The sequence below is a fragment of the Typopeltis vanoorti genome, chromosome 16 (genome assembly GCF_054136105.1).
Source record: "Typopeltis vanoorti isolate ZY-2024b chromosome 16, IOZ_Tvanoo_1.0, whole genome shotgun sequence".
Lineage (NCBI taxonomy): Eukaryota > Metazoa > Arthropoda > Arachnida > Uropygi > Thelyphonidae > Typopeltis > Typopeltis vanoorti.
The window spans coordinates 45,706,337-45,718,804 of NC_143564.1; the positions used below are offsets into that span (position 1 = coordinate 45,706,337).

At 35.6% G+C, this 12,468-nt stretch overlaps 1 long non-coding RNA gene across 1 annotated transcript; it reads right to left on the reverse strand.

Annotated features, from left to right (window-relative positions):
* Positions 1 to 1,855: 1,855 nt before the first annotated feature.
* LOC150097993 (uncharacterized) lies at positions 1,856 to 11,065 on the reverse strand. The gene is made up of 2 exons (XR_016549610.1): positions 10,983 to 11,065; positions 1,856 to 2,841 (listed from the first exon to the last, which is right to left on the reverse strand). It is a non-coding gene; the product is annotated as an uncharacterized LOC150097993 (long non-coding RNA).
* Between the last annotated feature and the right edge of the window lie 1,403 nt (positions 11,066 to 12,468).

The following is a 12,468-nucleotide window of genomic DNA, read 5'->3' on the forward strand; positions in this document are numbered from 1 at the left end:
GGCCCCGTGAGAACACACATAGATTACAGTCATGAATACGTCCTAGCCATATGCCGGTCCTGAGCCGGATAAAATTGGGGGGGGGGGGGAACAATGGTGAACTACCCTGTAAAAATCTCACCAGGAATGCTTTGTGGGCAATGCCTACAAAGTCACCTACGGTCGGAAACGACTGAAAGGAAAAATCAGTCAGTCGTTTTTCTTTTTTTAATTTTTATAATGGTATATACTTTCAATACTCCAGTTTTTTTTTTCTATAACCAGATGATTTCAGTTAAGTATCGAGAAGCCATAGGGTAGTAAACTCAATTTAGTGTCTTATTATGTGTTCAGATAATTTCTAGAAATTTTCATGTCGTCAAACCAACATAAAAGTTTCCTTTCTGCGAACGATCAATACAACGTAGGACTACATACGTAGTCTAAAACTTAGAATAGTGGTTTCTCAAATATAGCCTACTCTTTTCGAGTAATACAGATACTTTGACAATCTTTCGGACATTATACTATTGTATATTTTAGCGGTTTTGGATAGAGCTCGGCAAAAGCAATAAATACTGTATGTTCGTTGCAATGAATAATCTGGTGCAGTTTGTATTAAAATTATTATTATTATTTGACACCTCCAGGGAGTCCAAGGACTCATCGAGGGAGGGCACCCGCTCTACAACTCCGTCTCCACCATTCAATCACCAACCGACCAACTACACCAACACCAGCTAACGCAGACCACCACTGGTATTTCCACGGCTCCGTTTTTTTCAACCACCTCCAACCCCATACACGAACGACCTTCTCTTACTGACCTCGATTTCACAGTTTTGCTGATGATAGCGCTGTTTAATCCTCTTACTTGTACGACAAACATTGCAATGCTCAAACATCTCGAGCTTTAGAATCATCTGCTGTCATTGCTGGACGCTGATCTCCATGAAATCTTTTGATGCATAGATTTCTAGTCACTTTTAATGCTTCCAAAACACATTTGTCTTTTTCTCGCAAAAAGACTTGGTTCTTCACCCTCTCTCCTCTTTCCTTTGACGGTGCTCAGCTATTGGTCAAGACCAGATCTCGCTTCTTGGATCCTGGCCTATTCTGGCATAACAACATCACTTCTATATATCTTCCTCTTATTATTATTATTTTTTTTTAAGCTCAGGAGGTTACTGTTCATCTCTCCAGCTACTAACTCTGTATATTAACAGCATGACGAATTAAGAAATTCGTCATGCTGTTCAGGAAAGGGCATTCTTATTGATAACCCCACTCTTACAGACTCTCTACAGGCACTGTATTACAGATGATCCTAGTTTCCCCATTGTGCCTCTTCTAAAGATATTTCCATGGGCGCTATTCAGCAGACTAGCAAATAGCATCCATCGTGTCTGCCATTTCTGCTCAATTTACAGTAACACCTCGCTCAACATTCTTTTACATTTGAATTGCAGATTCACCGAACTGCTATTCCCATTTATCTTTCATCCCATCTTCCTCGGCTCCGCGTATCAACCTTGTCCATGAAGTATTCCTCAAAGATTTGTAGTTTGGGGTAATTATTAAGGTAAGACTCTTCAAATAAATAAATAAATAAATAAATAAATATGAACCTATTAGTTTTTTCTTGAACTCCTGCGAGCGTGCACACACACGGCATTGATCTGTTATAGGCTTTGCGGCCTTTCTTTTGTGGAAGTGATATAAAAATGATAAAAAAATAAATACAGTAAATAAATAAAAAAAATGTTGAGCATTAGCAAATTTATTAATGCTGGGCAAATAAAAAATACAAAATATTTTCGGGTTATTGTTGTGTGTGTGTATTTACAAAAATAATAAAAATATAGCTCCTAGTCGGTATTAGTAAAACAGCTATTTTTATTCTACTGCATCTTTGGAAGACAATTAATACACACGCTAAAGCGAGGCAAACTTCAGATTAAATTTAATGACTAAAGCATGCACAGTTAATATAATATTGCATACTTTGTACATGTTTTTAAAACAATAATACATACAAATCGGCCCTTCAGAACACACGCAATTTACAGACAAAAATTACTAGTTGTGGTCGTGTTGGAGGTGGGCGGCAGATGGCGTTGATAGAGATGATGATTCGTAGTAGAGGTTAGGTGCAGAGACAGTTGTAGATGTCCTCCCACGATGAGTCTTCGGACTCCTTGGAGGTATCAGGAATAATAATAATAATAATAATAATAATGATATTAAAGGCACCGCTGCTTTGGGAACATTCTTTTGCAATATTAGTGAAACGTTATTATAAGTTATTTCAAATTTCTTTTTTTTTTTTTTTTTTTTTTTTTTGAGAAAAAGAACTTCCATTTTAGCAATTATAACTGTTTACATAAAGGGGAAACAATTTTTTTTTTTATTCTTCCCTAATTTTAATTTTTCATCCGGTTGCATTTTTTTTTGTTATTATGAAAGATTCAAAATAGCATTATTAAGCCTTATTTCCATTTTCTTGTGGCGCTTCAAGCGCATATTTGAAATTCTTTCGTCATCGTGATCATCATTAAAAATATTTACAAAAAAAAACAGGTAGTAATTCTGGTCTGAAACACGTCAGCGTTCGTGCAGTTGTCTTATGCTGTATTTCCTATCAGGTTCAGCACGTCTGTAATGAACAAGAGATTCAAGGGCTAGGCTAGGATCCACGTTGTACATTCTTAAGTAATTCTTGTAGCTACTGACGTCAGGGGGTGGGATGTCGCCGCCTGGAGGATCGAACACCGCAACGAATGGAATGTTGTAAGTCTCTACCAAGCTATGGGAAGTTATGATGCACAGGAGCACTGCAACGACGAGAAGATAACGGACAGCCTAAGGGAAAAGAAAGAGGTCAGATTAAAGACGACGCTAAAATATTACTTCACAGTGACGTAGTTTCTGACAAGCATAACAATTGTCCTACATTGCTGATATAAACAGAGAATTATTCATTTACTTTTCTTCTTTTTTTAATTGTTTGATAGATGGTCACTTACGAAGTGATTTTAAGCTGTTTTCAAGCGATTACAAAAATTTATTTTCCAATGGAAAAAAAAAAAAGCAAACAAACGAAAGTATTACGCTTAAAAGTCAAACAACTATTGTGAATTCAATAAAGAAATTTAGAAATTCGCATTCGTGCCATAGATTCTACAAATGTGTAACGATCAGTTTTTTGGAAACAAATCCATATGCAATTCTTTTCTCGTTTTTCAGTGTTGGGAACAATGACGAATATTGAATCTTCACGACCCCCCCCCTATAAGAAAAGAAGAGGGGAATCAAATCTTGATATTTCATAGAATGAAACTGCTGCACACAAAACTCTTTCGGTGTTGAGTCGCCATTTTCAGTTTATATATATATAGAAAGTTTTTTAACTTGGGTATATTATGTATTCAAGATACCAAGTAATTTTATATAAACTTGGTTTTTAATCCTATTTCCCAAGTGAGCAAACAGACAAGTAAGTCAAGTTTGCGCCTGCACGTAGTGCAAGTCTGAGGCAACTCGTGGTAAAGGTGAATTAATAAGGAGAGTAATCAGAGCTTAATCTACCTTTACCACGAGTTGCCTCAGACTTGCACTAAGTGCAGGCGCAAACTTTACTTGTCTGTTTGCTTACTTGGGAAATAGGATTAAAAACCAAGTTTATATAAAATTACTTGGTATCTTGAATATATATATATATATATATATATATATATAAACTACTATATTACTAATATATAGTAATAAAAGAATAGTAGCCTTAACTTTAGGAAATCAGAATTGTAATTGGATCTTGAAAGACGAGCTTCCTAATACTAACAGTATTTATCTGTATAGGGTTATATATGTTCCATTTTCCGAGTTTCAGGTAAAAATCCAAGTTTCTTCTGGGAAAAAAAAAAACAATACGTACTTACCTTTGGCAAAGATAATAATTCTGAAATTAGTTTTACTGATAAAGGTTCCTGTAGTTGATGACCGTAATCGAACTGAAGCCTGTGTGTGTGTGTGTGTGTGTGTGTGTGTGTGTGTGTGTGTGTGTGTGTGTGTGTGTGTGTGTGTGTGTGTGTGTGTGTGTGTGTGTGCCTAGTGAACGTGCGCGCTCACTACACTAGTTATTGCAGTTAGATAACATTGCTTAAGTTCAGTTTCTATCAACAACATCGCGTTCTGCTACAATCCAAAAATGCTGAATGAGACTGAGATTAAGATTGAGATCCAGCGACTGAGATGGGGATATATATATATATATATATATGGCGCATAATCCTGTTGTAAACGGCCATCATTGACGGCCGTTTACAGGAAGATTGTAATCATTATTGCATGTACATGGTCTGCTGTGAAACAATGTTTAGGTCAATCCCACAATTTAACCTTTCCTCTGTTGGGATGAAATAACAAAGTAGCGTCAGGAAAACAAGCCCGACTCAACTTTTCTATCCGCCATCATGCATTCTTGTGTGCAAAGAATATATCTCTAACTTTGTGTTGTTGTCACCATACGTTTGTCTTATTCTTATGCAATATCAGTATCGGGATTTCACTGCATGACATCTTACTATAATCTTCTGGTATTCAATGCCGATGTTTCTTCATCGTAGCGGTAGCTAAGGTTTATCATGGTGGTTATCTGCTGTTTTAATCTATTCTGGATGGTGTCAGACTCACATTGCATTCAGTTGCCGGTTGGATGGCTAAATGGATACAATGCGATGGAATCTTCGCTCTCAAATACATACTACGAGATTCCGCTATTATGGATGTTTTTATGAATGTTTTAAGTGGTAAGCGATTCATCGAACAGTGTGAGATCACCACCTCGTATTGAAGGCCTAAACTAGGTTGAAGACGTTCTTTGTATGAGATCTTTAGAGCAGGGTTCACTGATTATCCAACATTTAGCACCCTCCCCGTTCCTAGAGTATCAATGTGGTATAGGTTCGTAGCCTTTGTTGGATGGGATTGTCATATAATAATAATAATAATAATAATAATAATAATAATAATAATAATAATAATAATAATAATAATAATAAACTCGATTGCCTTCTATTGGTTGAAATGTGATTGATGTTATTTGATCAGTTTAAACACATTTGCTGGACTTTATGATCCTGTATTTCCATCTTCTACATCTCGAATCGGTCCGAGATTTCCGGTTACATGACCGAGGTTGACTTTATGGTTTCTATTTAACACACCATTTTAGATATATCTGAAACACATATAATAGTAGTGTGCTACTAATTAATTAAAATTAGAGTATTTTATGTAACGGATGAAATTACTGTTACTAACTAGGCACCTTACGTACTTAAGGCAGGGACGGCTCGTGCATAGGCACTACGGAACTGCAGCACCCCCAATTTTTTTCGATATATAAATATATTTATTAATTTATTTATATTTGCTTGTAATATTTAATTGTATCATCAACAATCCTATACAATTCTTTTATTTTGTATAAAAAATAATAAAAAATTCATCTCGTAGCACTTAGGAGGGTGAAGGACGCTACCAGCACTGTGTTTACCACAGTGCCATATTGCTACGCGCGCGCAAGCATATGCACGTCAAAGTGAGATGCGAGCTATTAGCGTAATGCGGCACTGTCCGTCGCTCAGTTCCACTGTTGTTTATATACAGTTTGTGCCAGTAGTAGAGTGTTCGTAGTGCTTATCGTGTTTACTCCGTCTCTTGAAATATTTGGACATTATAATTAAAGGATTTAATTGTAATGTCCAAAAATTATAAATCCATTCCTTTAATTACAATTAAAGGAATGGATTTTATTTTTAAGTGAGTTTGAATTATACCAAACTGTATAATTTTATCGATAATAAACAATATTTTTTCATGTTTAATTTTTTTTAAAATTTTTACCATAATTTTGATATTTTATCCAAACACGTATACACTGTACTTATAGTGTGTATGTATATTTCGAAAGTTGCACCCCCCCCCCCCCACGATTTCAAGCCACGAGCCGCCACTGATGGCAGGTTCTTTAATAACTGAATATCGCTTGCCTATTTCCTGTTTTGTGATTTACGATTTTTTGGTTAAACAAAATTATAGGTGGCATAATTGAAGAGGACTGGTCGTGAGATAATCCCATTTGTTTAATGTGAGCGATTTTGAAGTTGGAATAAAAGTAGAAAATTGAGAGGTAAATTAGCAAGCAACTGTAAATATTAAATAGAAATGAAAGAACGAAATAAAATCTGACGCCTTTTATTCTCTAAAGGGAACAGGTAGAAATATATTTTTTAGCACTAATTAACTTTTGGAAATCGATAGGCAACCGTTACTTATTGATACCGATAGTTCAGTTCATGCCTACCGATAATTTTGAACATGTTGGGACACGAAAGTTATTTTACCCCTTTTGCTTCAAATAGTCTGAATTAAGCAAAAATTATAATAATTAGACAATTTTTGCGTGGATTTCAAATAATAATTTTCAATAATTGACAATTGACAATTGACATTTATGACTTTAGGGGTGAAGCAAGATTCTTTTCATATTCCCCGCTATCTGTTGTGGTTACAGTGAAGGTAAAATTTATAAGTAGATTGCTCGCCCTGAGCGGGCATGGAAATTATGCATCACTAAAGGAGGCTAATATAGCTTTTGGTCTTCTGTATTTGAATATATCCGTTGGATCGTATGCTGCGGCTTGCTGAACCAAATCATTGGGATGTGTGGACGTCTTTAGGAAAAACTTGGATGCTAAGGACTGCAGAAAAGAGAAAATATAGGGAATATTTGTGTCTCTGTGGAGTTGATTGTTTCTAACATACCACGGGGCGTTCAGAATCATTCTCAAGCACTTGTTCTGCACTCGCTATATTTTGATAATGTTAGCATTAGAGGTGTGGCTCCAGGCCGGAGAGGCATAGGTGATTATAGGACGAGTTGTCATCAGGTATAGTTGCAATTTGATTCTGTTGCTGAGCTTGCTATTTCTATTAATTAGCGGATAGATCTGAGCTATGGCGTTAGATGCCTTTGTGCACGCAGACTTAGTGTGCTGATTGAAAGATAGCTTTTTGTCGAGAATCACACCCAGGTAATTTGTTTCTGTCTTCCAGGGAATTTTAGTATTGAATAGTAACACATCTCCTGCAGGAGACATTGGCCTTTTTTAGAAAAGAACGGCTGAGCTTTTCTGGGTGGGTTGACTTCCAATCTCCACTTAGAGAACCAACCCTCCAGCTTTAGAATGTTTTCTTGAAGCTTTCTGGTAATGAAATGGGGTTTGAGAGATCTGGTTAGTATTGCCGTATCGTCCGCATACAGGGCCAAAATGGAAGTGGTCGGATTGTGTGGGATGTCTGACATGTATGTAGAGAACAGCAACGGAGCCAGTAGAGATCCCTGCGGCACTCCAGCAAAGATGTGGCGCTGGGAGGATGTAGAACCGTTGATTTTTACTTGCATTGATCTATTCTGAAGAAATGAATGGATTAAGTGAACAATTTTTAGTGAGGTACCGGCTGAGATAAGTTTTTGCAGGAGTCCAAAATGCCAGATTTTGTCAAATGCTTTGGATAAGTCTAGGAAAACAGCGCCTGTGCACTGGTGCCAGTTGTAGCTGGTGGTGATGTATTCCACAATTCTGTGGATTTGCATGGGTACTACTATGGTGTTGCCTAAAACCAAACTGTTCTTTAGGGAGGATGTTTAGGTCATTTACTGAGGTTTGGAGTCGTGAGAGGATGACCTTCTCTGCAATCTTACCCAGATTTGAGATAAGACTAATTGGACGATAATTTTGCGGTAGGTGTGGGTCTTTGCCTGGCTTATGTATAGGAATTACGTCAGCCAGTTTTCAATAAATTCTGTCCATTCAAAATAATTACGTACGGATGGGAATTTTGCAGGTGTATACACATTTTGAAACGCACCTAAAATGGCTGACTTGTAGTAAGACTGGGAGTTGACTTCTTTATAGTGAACTTCGTTTGACAGACGGTTTTACTACACAAAGTTAGCAGAAAATAACCTCTAGATTTCTTTGCCACTTTCAAGAAAAGTTCGCGTTAGTTTGCTTGTACTCAGAAAAGAAACAAATGAATATAATAATCAAATTGTGAAACCAGTATAACCAGGGTTGCCTGCATTAACGTTATATGTTATAAATAATTGGATAAAAAATAGTAAGTCTCTCAGTTGTAGCAACTCAATGTTTAGCTTGAAACTGAAGTCTTATAGACATCGCTGCCTGAATATTTAAATGAATTTTCATCTTCTGATGGGATGAACTTTCTAAATGAATTTTCATCTATTAGATGAACTGCCAAGTAGCCTTAATTGGCTATCATGTATTAAGATAACGTACATTTAAAATAAAATAAAAAAATAAATCTTCAAACGCCTTTTATTCCATATAGGAAGTAGACGAAGCCATTTTAGTCCTGTCTAACTTTTAAAGACTGAGAGAACAGTTCGATCTCTACTAGCAATCAGACATAGTTTGCCCAAGACTATTGCTAATTATAAACGGCACCCGATGAAGAGAGGCAGACAAATGTTGCCATCTCGTGGTCTATAGCCATGACACTGTACGTTCTTGTCTGAAATGATGTGTTCTACCGTCGATTTTCTTGAATTTATGCAAACCTACGAGAAAAACTCGAATTTCCGGGAGAAAAACCCACTTGCTCGTGCTAGAGATCGACTCACACGTGAATCGGTCGAAGAAAGGGTTAGAAAAAGTTCCTTAGTTGGAGACTACATTCGAAAGCAGAACGGCTTTGGATGAAAACATTACTTCCACAAGGCTATATAGGCGTTTAATCTAAAATTTATTTGTATTCCATAACGGATTATAAAACTATGATTTAAACCAAAAAGCTTGTAATTTATTCAGATAAGTAAAGCAGCATTGCAGTGTTAGTTACGTTGCTTTTCCTCGTTACTACAGTACTGTATTTGAAAGATCCACTACTAAAGACTCCGTTTTGATTCTTCGATTTCTTGTCTGAAATCTGATCAGCCAATAAACGTTCGTCGTAATCATAAATTATGATGAACGTAAAAATCATAATTATGTTATCTGTGACTCATATTATTATTTATATAACATTTGGTTCTAATCTTACTGTCCTATGATTATCTTATCATTTCTTTAGTATCTTATTTATTTTGTTATAGGTTATCTCTTTGAATGAATGATAAAAATTCCTTCTGTTATGTTGCAAGTACAATGATTTTTGGATGACGTACTTGTACAGTTCTCCTTATATCAATATCAATAAATATTGCCTCATTTGCTTATCATATGTACAGGGCCGTATTTACACTTTTTCCGAAGCGGGAAGCGGCCCCCAGAAGTGCTGGAATGCTTTAGGGTCTTCATCTCATTGTTTGGGGCCTTTAAATTGGCCATAATTTTTTCGCTCCCCCAGCTAGAGCCTTGTGCACTTATGCCTAAGTAAGGCCCTGCATATGTGTTGAATAAAACCTGTCTTTTTATTCTTTAATAGATAAGATTGTATGAATACGTGACACATGTTATGATTTTATGAGATTTTAATGTTTAGTATTGCAATACATAAAAATAAATTATTTGGAAGCATAACATACTTTTTAAAAAAATAATCAACACGACAGTTACTTTAGATAGCCCCTTTCCAATATCATATTCACTTTCGTCAGGTCAAAAATCGCTTTCTGCACCAACTGCTAAAGACCAATAAGATGAAAAAGATAGACAATCAAATGTTACAAATCCATTACTGTACTGGTGCTTGATTTTATCATTTTATTGGTGATCGTGTACTTTATTTCATTACTTTATCTAATAACAATATTTAAAATAGTAAGAAAAAATATTTCACGCAAATTTAAGGTTTTTTTATTTATTTATTTATTTTTTTTTTATAAACTGGCAAAGTATATTTTTATTGAGCCACACGGAGTGTATAAATAGCTCTCTGGATATTAAATGAATCCAGAGAATAAAATGCTGTAGTTATCTTTTCACACTAATCTTCTTCCCTTTTTGGATTCTTTCCCAATTGAATAATAGTTCTTAAGAAACATTCTTGCTATCAAGTATGGTAAGAAAAAAAATATATCAAGGCAAAGCCTACTGTCTTGAAAAGGTTTGATCACCTTTTATTTGGTGGAGTTGCTTTTTTTTTTCTTTAATGGAGTTGATTTTGATATCTGTCATAATAGAAAAGCTACCCTTCTCCTGGGTAGCGTACTTTGCCTTTTCACAGAAGCAATATTTGAGAATATCCTACTACTACTAGAACGTTTATTGGCTGATCAGATTTCAGACAAGAAATGGAAGAATCAAATCGAAGTCTTTAGTAGTGGATCTTTCAAATACTGCAGCAATGAGGAAAGACAATATAACTAACACTGTCTGCAATTTCGCTTTACTATTACGACAGAAAAACAACTTACTGTAGCCATGGAGCAGTGTTTTATTATTAGAATAGGTAGAGGAATTCATTGTAGTCATTAAAGATCCACATTCGTTTCCTTACATATTTTGAGCTTGAAGAAAGCCGATTTAAACATTATGTGCCAATTAATCAGCCTAATGAGAGGTTTTATCCACCTTATTAACGGCTAAGTTAACAATAAATAAATGAATTAAGTAATTTAACGATACCCAAGATAGATCTTTTAATCAGTGCCTTATTTTATTGAAACACCAAACATTTATATATGGTATAGTGTAAGTTAGAATGATACATGTCATCTGAGATCATGCAGGAATACCAATGTACTTCCTTATTGATTACAGCGTGCACACACACACACACACACACACACACGCTGATTAAATAGAAAATTAAAAAAAAAAAAAAAAAACAACAACTAAAATTAGAGAAAGATGCTGTAATTCCATTCATGTGATTCAGCTGTGATAAAATAGTTTCAGAGTACACGGTACGTTTACTTTATCATTTGGTCAGTCTTTATATTATTGATAGCATACCGATAGAAATATTACCTGGAATTCTTCCATTATCTGGATCTTCTTTGACTTCCTGACTTCGTGTATCCTCTTGTACTGAAAAACTCCTCAAGAACAATCTCTCTAAACCGCTCTCCTGTACATTCTTTATGGGCGGTTTGGCGAGTATTTAAGGTCTGTTATTGGTCGAGCTTCTCTACACGTTTCTTTAGTGTTGCTCCGCGTAAACGCTTGGGATGAAAGGAGTTTTTCCGTATGATGACTCGAAAATCCAGGTTATTAGGTTGAGGAATTATCATTGGGGTTATGGCGATTACCTTGCACTTTCAAGGTCTACGAAGTGACAGAAACCGATGACAAGGACTGGCAGCTGTTGTAATTATGAGGAGTAATGCTTGAGACATGCATAACGAATTAGTTCGTGATGCTGGGCATTAAAAACGCAACCTTCTCTGCATGACTGGTATAACCTGCCACGTGGACATGTTTAGACACTTTTGTCGTAGGTTTGTGGAAAGGTGCCCTGCATCCAAAATTTTGTCTCAAGGTGAAGTTCTTCAGCCTTAAGATACTTCACAAAAATGAGAAGTGCAGGACTAGGTGCAAATCAGAATTATTATCAGATTTCTGATATAATTTTTAAAATAAAATTTAGGCAGAGATCCATTTTCTGGTGCTTGGGACAAAGTACAGTTTGGTGCCCTTTCCATTTTTGAATGAATGTTTTTTTTTTTTTTTATTTGTGCTTGTGCAAAATTTTCAGAAGTGCAAAACGCTTCCACAGGGAAGTCAACATTTGTCCTTCGGACGAAGAACCCTGTCTTCGAATCTTGTCTATCCAAGGAACATTTTTCAGGACTTTTCAGTTGAAGATGAGTTAGCGTGTCTCACATGAAGGGTGTCAGGGATTTTATTGCAGCAAAACACACAAACAGGCAGAGAAATCATGCAATGACCAGAATAATATGCTGTGGCCTTATGACTCTTATTGTATGACCCTCGTTGAGATTCTAACCAACAACTTTTGTCAACCCGAAGCTTTTTTTGCTCTTTCTTCAGTGAAGAAATGAATAAATTAAATTAAATATTCGAAACTATCTCTGAACCTTTTGGATGTGTTTTATACTTCATTAGGGAAAGCTGTGATCCTTCTAGCAATATCGTCATTTGGTGAAAAACTAACCTAATATGTATATGTGTTATTCATTTCATTGAAGTGGCCATAGGCGTATTTGATTTCTCCTTTTATAATAGCTCTTTCAAAATTCAACTGTTCATAATCAGTTTAATAAGTTGTATTAGAAACAAGGAGATATAGGGCAACATATATTTAAAAAAAATCCCATGAATTCCCCAAATATGTTACAGTGCCTTTGTGAAACGTGGATTTGTGGATGGTTGACATACTATAGACATATAATTTTGTTTTGTCTCTTTTTTGCCACTCTAAATGTTGGACTGGAGCCTAAACAAAAAAGTCAATGAATTTTAAGAGCTATATAGCAACGTTCATAAAATACCA